Source organism: Salvelinus sp. IW2-2015, unplaced genomic scaffold, assembly GCF_002910315.2.
Source record: "Salvelinus sp. IW2-2015 unplaced genomic scaffold, ASM291031v2 Un_scaffold2440, whole genome shotgun sequence".
Taxonomy (NCBI): Eukaryota; Metazoa; Chordata; class Actinopteri; order Salmoniformes; family Salmonidae; genus Salvelinus; species Salvelinus sp. IW2-2015.
Genome location: NW_019943761.1, coordinates 61,588 through 75,652, shown reverse-complemented (window position 1 = coordinate 75,652; position 14,065 = coordinate 61,588).

The following is a 14,065-nucleotide window of genomic DNA, read 5'->3' as shown; positions in this document are numbered from 1 at the left end:
TGGCCTACATCTAGTGGCCTACATCTAGTGGTCTATATCTAGTGGCCTACATCTAGTGGCCTACATCTAGTGGCCTACATCTAGTGGCGTACATCTAGTGGCATATATCAAAGCAGATGGTATTCCCACAGCTCCTCATCTCAGAATGCTCCTCATTTAAACCTGACATCCATTTCAATGTGCATCCTTGAAACGTTCCTCTCCAATCCTTCCTCTCTTAACTTTCTTCGCCGAATCATAACTTTTAACTTTCATACTCACACGTATCATTATTTTATACATACTACAGAAGTGTTATTTTAAAATAACCACACCTTTTACCCATTGGCAACAGTAGATAATTGTGCAACAGTTCCRCTTTTATAGGTGTATCGAAAGTTAGGATTTGGCGCTACGGTAAGGCCCATTTTTTAAGAGACATGTTAAAATGCTTTAGTAGGCTATCACAACTATGGGCCACATGACCAAGACTATAGTGTATTGAGGAAGTCATGTCATGTAGCAAAACCTAGTACTGAGTATAATGTGCCCTCATTTTAGTGAGTGATCTTTTTCTCTCTGATGGTAGACAGTGCAAAACCCTGTTAGCTCACTCCATCAGCCTCCCTAGTTAGGGCTCAGTGGGGCAAATTAATTTAGTGTTTCCAAGAGGCACACCTCACACTMCCCAACAATGTCTGCTTACTGGCCCAATCAACAGGATAGGATGTGTGTGTGTGTGGCAGTCATAGATCCCCTGCATGGCGTCGGAGACTTTCATTAGTCTGTCTTTAGTGTTGTGTTTGCTCCCAGGTTTAGGAACTCCAGACTGAGTGGCTTGTTTGAGGAGAGCTGAATGAGGTGAATCTCACACTATCAGGTCAGTGTGCCGAGCGTATTTGTAGATTTACACCGGCCTCTTTATTAAGCTGGAATGTTAACTTGAAGCCCTGTGTGCGTGTGCGTGTGTGTGTGCGTGTGCGTGTGCGTGTGTGTGTGCGTGCGTGTATTCCGGAAGGAAAATGATGAGCTGCATGAAAATTATTACACTGCAATATCAGCGCTTCCTCCAGCCTCCTAGCTGCCCGCCTGCCTGCCCACTGCCAAGACATGGGTTGCTCTAACAAGTCTGTTAGAATGACAGCATGAGGCCAAATAAACTAATGAGGACCACAGATAAGGAGATAAAAATAGATAAAGGTTGTCAAACTCCAGTGTCTCCCCTCAGTGTGAGTTGATATCCAATTAGAACYGTGGATCTGGTAGAGAGCGTGCCAGTGATATTCTCAYGATCCTTGCCTAAGAKAAATTAGTGGTAATGAGAATCAGTTGACTTGCGCCAGCAACACCATCCAAGCTGTCCAGAGTTYTCACACAGGACACCATCAAGSAGAGAATGTTTTCCCCCTGGAAGGCAGGAGTAAAGCCCAGGGGGTAATAAAAGTGGGACAGCCCATGTCAGTCCTGTAAACGCAATCTGCAAAGTGTTAATTACAACCTGGCGCCTCTGTGAAGCTGTGTGTTCTCAGGTCYGCTGAGTCGTCACGTCCTGATCTCCTTTCCTAAACAACTTTGCACAAGCAATGGAAACAAGATTTTCTCCCKKTGGGGTTCGTGTTTGATCGACCAGCTTGAAGCAAATGWCAGAAGTTGTTTGTATTACCTTTCCTCCTCTAAAGTAATCCACACCATGATTGCTACACACAAGTCATCAAGATTGCCCTGAGACTAGCCTAGCTGGACTAATGTCATAGGCCCCCCCAAAAATATAAATGCAGAGCCATTTTATTTCAGCTGTGTAAGAAAGGGTGGTCTGTTACTGATGAATTTTACACCTCCGCCATCAGCTCAGGCTTCGACTCCGTCAGAGCATGCTAAACAGTGTTCATGTGCTCATTAGGGCTTTGGTGGAATAATATCCCTCTCTTTGGTCAAAGCAGCCACTGTTACTTCCCCCCATAACAGTAACTCTTCCGCCTMTGTCTATTGAATTGTGACTGGAACATTATGTGGATAACTCTGGGAGATAGTCCCCCTTCCTCTGTTCTCCCTCCTGCACTGGAAAACAGAGATCAGTGGGCCCTCCTTTTGATTTTGTTATTTTGTAATGGCCTCCAAAGGTTGATGGATGGCTCCTCTACAGGTCTCCCTAAGGAGCGAGCCCTCTATCTACACATGAATCTACCGCTGTGAGACAGACACGCTTGTTTAGCCAGCACAAAGCCCAGTAAGCTGTTGTCTCTGAGAACAAGCTGGCCGTCTCTAGAGCCACTGGAGGCTGCGATGGCTGGAGCCAGAGTAATGACCTGTGAAATTCACCGATAGAGATGTCCTGTTGCACACAGGTCTGCCGGCACCGGCCCTTGTTCTTGGCGCGTCGCTGATTTATCAGAGCGGGCCTCTCCCGGTGCCAGTGGGTTTGTGAGTTTTTATGTGCATTGGCCAAGGAATCCTCTTTTTAATGTATTTTTTCATGAACACATTTTGTACACAGGCTGCCCATGCAAGAAAGGTTTGGCAAAATCACTTGTTTCCCAGGATGAGAGTTCTTAACAAATATCAAGACAGAGTGAAATGCCCAGTCAAAACTCTCTTCAGCCCCTGTTATTGACAATGCTATAACAAGACAGGTCTGGGTCTTCCTGGTCTTTTTTTAAAGCGGTATGAAACATGGTGAAAACATGCAGTGTTATAAGGTTGCAGTGCAATATGCTGTGTTTTCAGCTAATATCATATAAGTACCTGTTTGATGCAGTATGTAGACTTTAATGCCCTGAGAGTCTGTCAACGGTTGCTCTCCCTCTTAACCGAATTAGACTGGGACCTAAGAGTCAGAGTTTTAGAAGAGTTATACTTATACAAATGATGGGCAGATCTGAAAGACGAACACTACCCTGGCACCTTCTGTCTGCTTTCTGTATTTAATTAGAWACAGCTGGACTAACCCTAACTCAGTTTGACAGTAGAGGGAGATCCCTGCCTGTGGGTGGTAGCAGCTCATGACCAACAAGGTCTTCCCTGTCATAACACAGTGGATTGTATGGACCRATTTCAYTCCCCAATTTGTRTCTGATTGTGGGACCAACCTGTTTGTCTGACTGTCTGCATATTYATGAATCTRTCTATCTTGTCTGTTTATCTTGTCGATCAACCAGTCGATGTGTACATCCACCTTAATKACTCTCTATTCATGTATCAATACATGATATCAGATTGCTGGGGAGTTGTCATAGCTGCTAGCTTGTTGCATTTTGTGGCTGTAGAATCCCAGTTTCAGGACAAGTCCTACTCTATACACTCTTAGAAAAAAGAGTTCCAATAGGGTTCTTCAGCTGTCCCCATAGGATAACCCTTTTTGGTTCCAATTAGAACCTTTTTTGGTTCCAGTTAGAACTATTTTGGTTCCATGTAGAACCCTCTGGGGAAAGGGTTCTACATGGAACCCAATAGGGTTCTACCTGGAACCAAAAGGGGTTCTTCAAAGGGCTCCCCTATGGGGACAGCCAAAGAACCCTTTTAGGCACTAGACAGCACCTTTTTTCTAAGCGTGTACAGGTAGCTGACACAGCAGTTGAAGAAGTGTTTATGGAACCAAGATGACATCAGATACTGAGACTAATCAATATGTTTTCTCTCTGCTTGCTTGCCCTTCAGGTGTCCATGAATGCAGGGGTGGGGGGGGTTCATCTGGTGTAATAAAGTATGCCTGGAGGAAAATGTGACAGATGTGGAGGCCTGTGCCAGTTAGAACAGCGAGAGTGGGACTGTCAGACATGTCGACTCCGGCRCAGTGATGGATGGCGAGTGAGGTAAGACGGATGACATCGTCTGTCTGAGGCCGTGTTGTCATAGTGGAGGACTGCCGCTTGTCTTGCCTCTCAATATCAGAGGGCAAACTGACGTTTGTTTACACTGCTTCAGCAGAGTGATTTAGAAACAGACCATAGGAGATGTGGGTGAAAAAGGTAGGCTTTGCTGGAGGGTTGTATCAGATTTCTAAACAGTCCTTTGAAATCGAGTACCAACCATCGTTAAAGTTGGAGAGCAGTTTAAAYACAACCAGCCYCTGGTTGTAATCCGAAAGTTTAGGKGAAACAAAACAAAAATACAAAMMATWWTKSCMRMYWWTTYMWTWMMWTYWTWRRAWWMYKKKKKKWAAWKKWWWAAAWWRRMMAWKKKRWYYWRKWRRRRWWRSYKRWYMMMRSYTTYTTCMAMTAGTGTCACTGGAACAATAACCTGTAGTGGAAAAAAGTCCTCTGAGACAAACCTGCCGTGGAGTCTCCAAAACAACACCAATTTGGGCAGGGTGTTATTGCCATGTAAGATGGATTGTAGTTTGGCTTATTTTGCCGGGAGTCGGGGGGGTGGGGGTGGGTAGACTCCACATTTCCAGACCGGCCTGAAGTCAGGGGTGGGGGGGAGGGATTACACTGTGTCACACTGTTCATACTGTTTATGCATACCAGGCCACTGTGAGTGCCTCTGTCGCTAAAGTGTTTACATGAATTTATTTTGGGAAAATTCCACAGTATCGGGATGGGGATCTCTATAAATTAAGGAATCTAGCGCTTTGTAATGATAACTTCTGTCAGTTCGTCATTCTTTGTGACAGTGTTTTAAGAGTGTCTAAATATATGGGTGGTGAGAGAAAGGGGTGTCTGTGTATTGTAAGGTGGTAGGGATTGGAGGACTAGCTGAGGGCTGGAGGCATGTGAGATCGCCCAATGAGCAGTCTCCTTTTATTACAGACAAACAATGCTTAAATGCCCAGTGCAGTCAAAGATGTGATTTTCCTGTGTTTTATATATATCTCCTCCACTCTTCTGGAAGTCTTTCCACTAGATGTTTGAACATTGTTGTGGGGACTTGCTTCCATTCAGCCACAAGAGCATTAGCGAGGTCGGGCACTGATGTTGGGCGATTAGGCCTGGCTCGCAGTCGGCGTTACAATTCATCCTGAAGGTGTTCGATGGGGCTGAGGTCAGGGCTCTGTGCAGGTCAGTCACGTTCTTCCACACCGATCTCGACAAACCGTTTCTGCATGGACCTCACTTTGTACACGAGGGCATTGTCATGCTGAAACAGGAAAGGGCCTTCCCCAAACTGTTGTCATAAAGTTGGAAGAACAGAATCGTCTAGAATGTCATTGTATGCTATAGCGTTAAGATCTCCCTTCACTGGAACTAAGGAGCCCGAACCATGAAAAACAGCCCCAGACCAATATTCCTCCTCCACCAAACATTACTGTTTGCACTATGCATTCGGGCAGGTAACATTCTCCTGGCATCCGGCAAACCCAGATTTGTCCGTCGGACTGCCAGTTGGTGAAGTGTCATCCCTCCAGAGAACGCGTTTCCACTGCTCCAGAGTCCAATGGCGGCGAGCTTTACACCACTCCAGCCGACTTTTGGCATTGCGCATGGTGAGCTTAGGCTTGTGTGCGGTTCTGCCATGGAAACCCATTTCATGAAGTTCCAGACGAACAGTTCTTGTGCTGACGTTGCTTCCAGAGGCAGTTTGGAACTCGGTAGTGAGTGTTGCAACCGAGGACAGACTATTTTTATGTGCTAAGCACTTCAGCACTCAGTGGTCACGTTCTGTGAGCTTATGTGGCCTACCACTTCGCGGCTGAGCCGTTGTTGCTCCTAGACGTTTCCACTTCACAATAACAGCACTTACAGTTAACCGGGGCAGCTCTAGCAGGGCAGAAATTATGAACTGACTTGTTGGCAAGGTGGCATCCTATGACGGTGCCACGTTGAAAGTCACTGAGCTCTTCAGTAAGGCCATTCTACTGGCAATGTTTGTCCATGGAGATTTTATACACCTGTCAGCAATTGGTGTGGCTGAAATAGCCAAATCCACAAATTTGAACGGGTGTCCACATACTTTTGTATATATATTGTATAGTATTGTGAAAATTATGATAATGCCCTTTTAGTGTAAGAGCTGTTGGAAAAGACAACCTGAAATGTCAGCCTGTTTTGGTGGGATGGAGTTTTGGATGGCCTGGTGTCATCGCCAAGTGGTAAATTCATTAATAGACCAATAAGAAAGAGAGTTCCAAACCTCTCTGCCAAATTACAGCTAGTTTTGAGTTTTCCCCTCCCCTCTCAGACCACTCCCAGAAAGTCCTAGCAAAATTCTTGCTTGAGAAATTGCTCTTTGCTTGGAAGCTAGTTTTGTTTCTTTTTGAAAATTTTAATTGAAAACAATCACAGTAAGTTACTTAATTGTTACCCAGAAATGATATAATATTGCATTGGACCTTTAACATGGACCTTTTGACTGTCTGTAACGCACTCATAATAGATTTAAGCACAATGGTTAGGGGATATTTTACAGATTTAGACACTAGTTTTAAAAGTGCTGCCAAACAAAACTATGAAGTATAGGGTGTAATCTTCTTGGCTAGGGAGGGCCAAAGTAACAATCCCTGCATTAGCCAGGCATACACTTGTATGCATGGATAGCAATGAGCACTGTATGTTACACCCTGAGCCCAATAGTCAAAGGGAACTGACCAGCGTTGACCTTCGTAAGACTTAAACCTAAGTCATCTTTATGTAGTCACCATCATGTATGAGTCATGAAGCCGATGTGACTCCTGAAAAACTGACTTATGTCACTGTGTTGTGTGAAAGGCGACTCTCCAGGAAGACACCTCCATCTGACCTCCCCATCCATATCTGTAGTGGAACAGAGAACACAGAACACTCTGCATATCAGTCACGGCTACAGGTCACATGCCACCCACGGGTCAAGTGTGACACTGTCCACTCAGGGATAATAAACCTAGGCAGCCAGGAGACTGGGGTGACACTCCACTGGAGATATGTAACATAACGTTACACTCCTGGCTTCATGGTAGAGGAACTAATACTGCCTCAAGTGTCTGCTCCTCCCGTGAGAGTGACACAGGGCCTTCAGTTTGAATTGAATTAGATAAGCCAATGGGACATGGCAACATCCCAAATATTTTTGCTTACATGTGTGCTCATGAAATGATTCTGGCATGCAAACAAGTTGTAGGAGAGCTTGTAAAGTTAAAACTGAATAAACAATGCCTTTGTGTTTTGACATTTACGATTAAAGTCATTGGCTAGTGATTTTGAAGATGTTTTTTCTTGTAGCATTTAGATGCAATCAGACAGTTTGATAATCAGCTGTTTGATCATTTCTGGCCAAACACTAACCTGGTTTACTTCATCCTTTATACAAKCAATAGCTGTATCAGGTTCTTTGTGATCTCAGTTGTGAATRAAGAGTTGTCTYAGTCCTGGCAACTGGAGAGGTAGTGGAGTCTGGTGTTTGGAAACTGTCMGAAATGTYTAAGTTAGAATCAATCCTGTCTTTGATAGGGAGCCAGTGCTGTTGTAGGTGTGATATGGGTCCAGGATTGGGGATTTGGCTCAGCTCTGAGCTGGAGCTCTGGGCTGGAGTTCTGAACCAACTTAAGTGTGTGCAGGGATCTGGAACTAATGACACAGAATAGTGGTARCAGTTAGTTCTGTCAGCTTGTCACAAAGGTGTGTATCCGTTTTCCTTCATCAGGTTGGGTAAGGGGCAAACTCTGGCAATGGAAAAAGGAGACCATCTCAATGTTCTTGATGTGACACTCAGATGAGAGAGTGGGGTCAAAGGTAACACCAAGGTTTCAGGCCTGGGGGCAGGGAGAGACCGTGACACCCTCAATCATGTTGAAATCACCCAGCTTTTYCAGCACACACTTTTTACCAGTGGTGGAAAAAGTACCCAATTGTCATACTTGAGTAAAAGTAAAGAYMCATTAATAGAAAATGACTCAAGTAGAATTGAAAGTCAACCAGTAAAATACTACTTCAGTAAAAGTCTAAAAGTATTTGGTTTTAAATATACTTAAGTATCAAAAGTAACTGTAATTGCTAAAATATACTTATGGATCAAAAGTATAAATCATTTCAAATTCCTTATATTAAGGAAACCAGACGACACTAAAGCATKTGTGTTTAGTGAGTCCGCCAGATCAGATGCAGTAGGGATAACCAGGGATTTTCTCTTTAAGTGCTTGAATTGGACAATTTTCCTGTTTTTCTAAGCATTCAAAATGTAACAAGTACTTTTGGGTGTCAGGGRAAATAAATGGAGTAGAAAGTACATTATTTGCTTTTGGAATGTAGTGAATGAAGTAAAAGTTGTCAAAAATATAAATAGCAAAGTAGATACCCCTAAAAACTACTTAAGTAGTACTTTAAAGTATTTTTTCTTAAGTACTTTACACCACTGCTTTTTACTCTTTGGCTTTGAGAAGTTGGCTTGCATCCATGATTTGATGTTGAGCAGCCAGATTTGATTGTGATGGGTGGGCAGAGGACATAGAGATGTGATATCAACATASAGTACCAGTCAAAAGTTTGGACACACCCACTCATTCAAGGGGTTTTCTTTATTTTTACTATTTTCTACATTGTAGAATAATAGTGAAAACAACAAAACTATGAAATAAAACATATGGAATCATGTAGTAACCAAAAAAGTGTTAAACAAATCAAAATATATTTTAGATTCTTTAAAGTCGCCACCCTTTGCCTTGATGACAGCTTTGCACACTCTTGGCATTCTCTCAACCAGCTTCACCTGGAATGCTTTTCCAACAGTCTTGAAGGAGTTCCCACATATGCTGAGCACTTGTTTGCTGCTTTTCCTTCACTCTGCGGTCCAACTCATCCCAAACCATCTCAATTGGGTTGAGGTCGGATGATTGTGGATGCCAGGTCATCTGATTCAGCACTCCATCACTCTCCTTCTTGGTCAAATAGCCCTTACACAGCCTGGAGGTGTGTTGGGTCATTGTCCTGTTGAAAAATAAATGATAGTCCCACTAAGCGCAAACGAGATGGGATGGCGTATCGCTGCAGAATGCTGTGGTAGCCATGCTGGTTAAGTGTGCCTTGAATTCTAAATAAATCAAATCAAATGTTATTTGTCACATGCGCCGAATACAACAGGTGTAGACCCTACAGTGAAATGCTTACTTACAAGCCCTTAACCAACAATGTAGTTTTAAGAAAATACCTAAAAAAAAAGTAGGAGATAAGAATAACAAATAATTAAAGAGCAGCAGTAAATAACAATAGCGGGGCTAAATACAGGGGGTACTGGTACAGAGTCAATGTGCGGGGGCACCGGTGTCGAGGTAATTGAGGTAATATGTACATGGAGGTAGAGTTATTAAAGTGACTATGCATAGATCACCAGCAAAGCACCCCCACACCATTACACCTCCTCCTCCATGCTTCCCAGTGGGAACTACACATGCAGAGATCATCTACTCTGCGTCTCACAAAGACACGGCGGTTAGAACCAAACATCTCAAATGTGGACTCATCAGACCAAAGGACAGATTTCCACCGGTTTAATGTCCATGGCTTGTGTTTCTTGGACCAAGCAAGTCTCTTCTTTAGTAGTGGTTTCTTTGCAGCAATTTGACAATGAAGGCCTGATTCATGCAGTCTCCTCTGAACAGTTGATGTTGAGATGTGTCTGTTACTTGAACTCTGTGAAGCATTTATTTGGGCTGGAATTTCTGAGGCTGGTAACTCTAATGAACTTATCCTCTGCAGCAGAGGTAACTCTGGGTCTTCTTTCCTGTGGCAGTCCTCATGAGAGCCAGTTTCATCATAGCGCTTTCAAAGTTCTTTATATGTTCCACATGTTCCACCTTCATGTTTTAAAGTAATGATGGGCTGTTGTTTCTCTTTACTTATTTAAGCTGTTTTTGCCATAATATGGACTTAGTCTTTTACCAAATAAGGCTATCTTCTGTCTTCCACCCCTGCCATGTCACAATACAACTGATTGGCTCAAACGCATTAAGAAGGAAAGAAATTCCACAAATTAACTTTTAACAAGGCACACATGTTAATTGAAATGCATTGCAGGTGACTACTCTTCAAAGGGGGAGACACTGTATACCAAAACTGTTACAGACCTATATCTATCCTACCCTGCCTTTCTAAGGTCTTCGAAAGCCAAGTTAACAAACAGATCACCGACCATTTCGAATCCCACCGTACCTTCTCCGCTATGCAATCTGGCTTCCAAGCTGGTCATGGGTGCACCTCAGCCATGCTCAAGGTCCTAAACAATATCATAACCGCCATCGATATAAGACAATACTGTGCAGCCGTATTCATCGACCTGGCCAAGGCTTTTGACTCTGTCAATCACCACATTCTTATCGGCAGACTCAACAGCCTTGGTTTCTCAAATGACTGCCTCGCCAACTACTTCTCAGACAGAGTTCAGTGTGTCAAATCGGAGGACCTGTTGTCCGGACCTCTGGCAGTCTCTATGGGGTACCACAGGGTTCAATTCTCGGGCCAACTCTTTTCTCTGTATACATCAATGATGTCGCTCTTGCTGCTGGTGATTCTCTGATCCACCTCTACACAGACGACACCATTCTGTATACTTTTGGCCCTTCTTTGGACATTGTGTTAACAAACCTCCAGACGAGCTTCAATGCCATACAACTCTCCTTCCGTGTTCTCCAACTGCTCTTAAATGCAAGTAAAACTAAATGCATGCTCTTCAACCGATCGCTGCCCGCACCTGCCCGCCCGTCTAGCATCACTACTCTGGATGGTTCTGACTTAGAATATGTGGACAACTACAAATACCTAGGTGTCCGGTTAGACTGTAAACTCTCCTTCCAGACTCACATTAAGCATCTCCAATCCAAAATTAAATCTAGAATCGGCTTCCTATTTCGCAACAACGCATCCTTCACTCATGCTGCCAAACATACCCTCGTAAAACTGACTATCCTACCGATCCTTGACTTTGGCGATGTCATTTACATTATAGCCACCACACTCTACTCAGCAAATTGGATGCAGTCTATCACAGTGCCATCCGTTTTGTCACCAAAGCCCCATATACTACCCACCACTGCGACCTGTATGCTCTCGTTGGCTGGCCCTCGCTTCATATTCATCGCCAAACCCACTGGCTCTAGGTCATCTATAAGTCTTTGCTAGGTAAAGCCCCGCCTTATCTCAGCTCACTGGTCACCATAGCGGCACCCACCCATAGTACGCGCTCCAGCAGGTATATTTCACTGTTCACCCCCAAAACCAATTTCTCTTTGGCCGCCTTTCCTTCCAGTTCTCTGCTGCTAATGACTGGAACGAATTGCAAAAACCACTGAAGCTGGAGACCCATATCTCCCTCACTAACTTTAAGCATCAGCTGTCAGAGCAGCTTACAGATCATTGCACCTGTACATAGCCCACCCAACTACTTCATCCCCATATTGTTTTTTTTTCTTCTCTTCTCCTTTGCACCCCAGTATCTCTACTTGCACATTCATGTTTTGCACATATATCACTCCAGTGTTTAATTGCTAAATTGTAATTATTTCGCCACTATGGACTATTTATTGCCTTACCTCCCTAATCTTACCTCATTTGCAGATACTGTATATAGACTTTTCTATTGTGTTATTGACTGTACGTTTGTTTATTCCATGTGTAACTCTGTGTTGTTGTTTGTGTCGCACTGCTTGGCTTTATCTTTGCCAGGTCGCAGTTGTAAATGAGAACTTGTTCTCAACTGGCCTACCTTTAAATAAAGGTGAAATAAAAAAATAATTTTAAAAACTACCTCATGAAGCTGGTTGAGAAGGCCAAGAGTGTGCAAAGCTGTCATCAAGGCAACAGGTGGCTACTTTGAAGAATCTCAAGTATAAAATATATTTTGATTTGTTTTACACTTTTTGGGTTACTACATGATTCCATGTGTGTTATTTCATAGTTTTGATGTCTTCACTATTATTTTACAGTGTAGAAAATTGTAAAAAATAAAAACCCTGGAATGTGTAGGTGAATCCAAACTTTTGACTGGTACTGTAGATATCTGTGTTGTTGTTACGGTGGAAGTTAAAACCAAAGCCAGGGAGGATGTGACCAGGGTGAGCAGGCACATAGAGGCGGAGGGGGCTGTAGATTAGAATACCCTGAATGATAGTACTGTAACTAGCTCAGCCAGACACACATCCCCATGAAGGGAAATTATATATTTCCAATTGGATCAATTGGGAGCTAAACCAGATAGTGATTTGATCTGTCAGAGTGAAAAATGTGAGTATGTGCTTTTCAAATGGAACAGCAAGTCTCACAACCCTGTGAGTGTGATTGCCCACCCCTCTTTACATTGGTGAACCCATTCATCTGTTACACCTACAGGGGGAGAAACATAGTACCCATTCTGAATGGGCCTTGTTTGAAATGCAACAGCAGCATCTAGTGACTGAATGAATAACTACATTATATTCAGGAGGCTCCTGCAAAGAGTATTTTTGCAAAGTATTTTTGTAACACACACTCGCACGTACCTAATAATTTAATTCAGACTCCTATTGGCTATTTAAATTCAGCAGAATTTCTAATACTAAGGCAAATTAACAGAACATGTATGACTTGGGTTGGCATTATGAGTTGAGGGTTGAAGGGCACCCCTAACATGATCAGTGAAAACAGAAATGATTACCAGACTTATTAAGAAAGTACTATTTATTAAAGGTTAATATCACGACAACATGCACAATACAAAGATTGGTGACATTGTCCTATCCTGAAGACCTCGTTTAAATAAATAGTTTGAAGAATACAGCCTTCAGTTGAAATAGTTAGTATATCAAAAGAAGACTACAAATGTGTAAAGACCACAGCCCAACAATTGTCTTTTCTTGTATGCCTTCACTCCCTCGCGTCACAGTTTGAGAAATGGAGCGAGGAAAACATAATACCACTGTTACAGGAGTCTGTAGCCTSGCTCCAGCTAATGTTAAAYGTGAGATACAATTATCAAAGCAATCCAGTTGTAAGTGCCCCATCCTCCCATAAATTGTCAAAYRTCATTAACATTTAAGAAACCCTGTKGATGAGGGTMATTTCTCACCTATCAAGGCACAATGCCTYGTCTTCCTTCAAGGCTKCCRATTAATCATGTCAGTAATGTTTGCATATGAACATATTTGAGAGAACATTTTTCCAAATCCAGGGTCCAGATAGCCTCAAATAGTGTTTAAGGCATATAGAAACCATCAACATAAACAGCTGAATACAAGCACTTAAAACCACCTGAGTGGTTGCTGGTCCTAGTCTAGTCAATTTGACCGTAAATCTGTAAGTATTGTAAATCTAGTTGAAGAATAAACATGTCTGGACAATGCCTAGCTACTCTGATCTGTATGAGGCAAAACACACTCAAATGTTGTGTCTCCAGAATTCTCACTAAAAATATATCTTGTTGTATTTGTTTAAACAATACACTACCACATAGGTTACATCATGACACAACTGCACTTTCAAACACGGTGCATCTGCGTGGCAAGATTTAAACAAGTAGGGAGCAATGATTACCACCTCTGTGTATAATTAACAGATGCTCTAGAATAACCATCCTTCTCTGCAAACCTGACACGTTAGCTTTCTTTGGGGTAACGCCTTTGTTGATTCATTTTAGTAAAACATTTAAAGCATGGTCTGCAGAGTATGATTAGAGTGGGGAGTTCAGTTGAAGTGCTGTGTAGCTAAACTCCTCTCTAGGGAGCAGAAAGACAGTAGACGTTGTGGTTTCTTTTCAGTTACATCAGATAAACACATTTTTCTTCTGTGGGTAGCAGAGCCTAACTCCTGATCCCATGCAGGCGAGTAAAATGAGATTGTGGTGTGTGTATGCACACTGCATGTAACAAAGGAAAATATCTAGCATTTCATGGGCCTACACTTTGAACACCAGCTGCTAAATACCCAATCTGGTGTTTTTTTGTGGTCAAGGAAAAACAATACCAGGCAGTTAGTTCATTGTTGGGTTTCCTTTGCCTCCACCCTTCCCACAGTAGTGAAATCCCTGAGTGCTTGCCCTCAGCGCTCATAAAGGCACAAAGAGGCCCCTCACAGGTACTATGGCTGGGTTAGGGGAGGAGTCACTGCAGGTGTGCTGTCCATCATCATCCTGCCATATCTATACCGGCAATTATTCACTGGGCTCATCCATAATAATCACCAGTTTTGACAGGAGTACACCCACCAGTGAATGT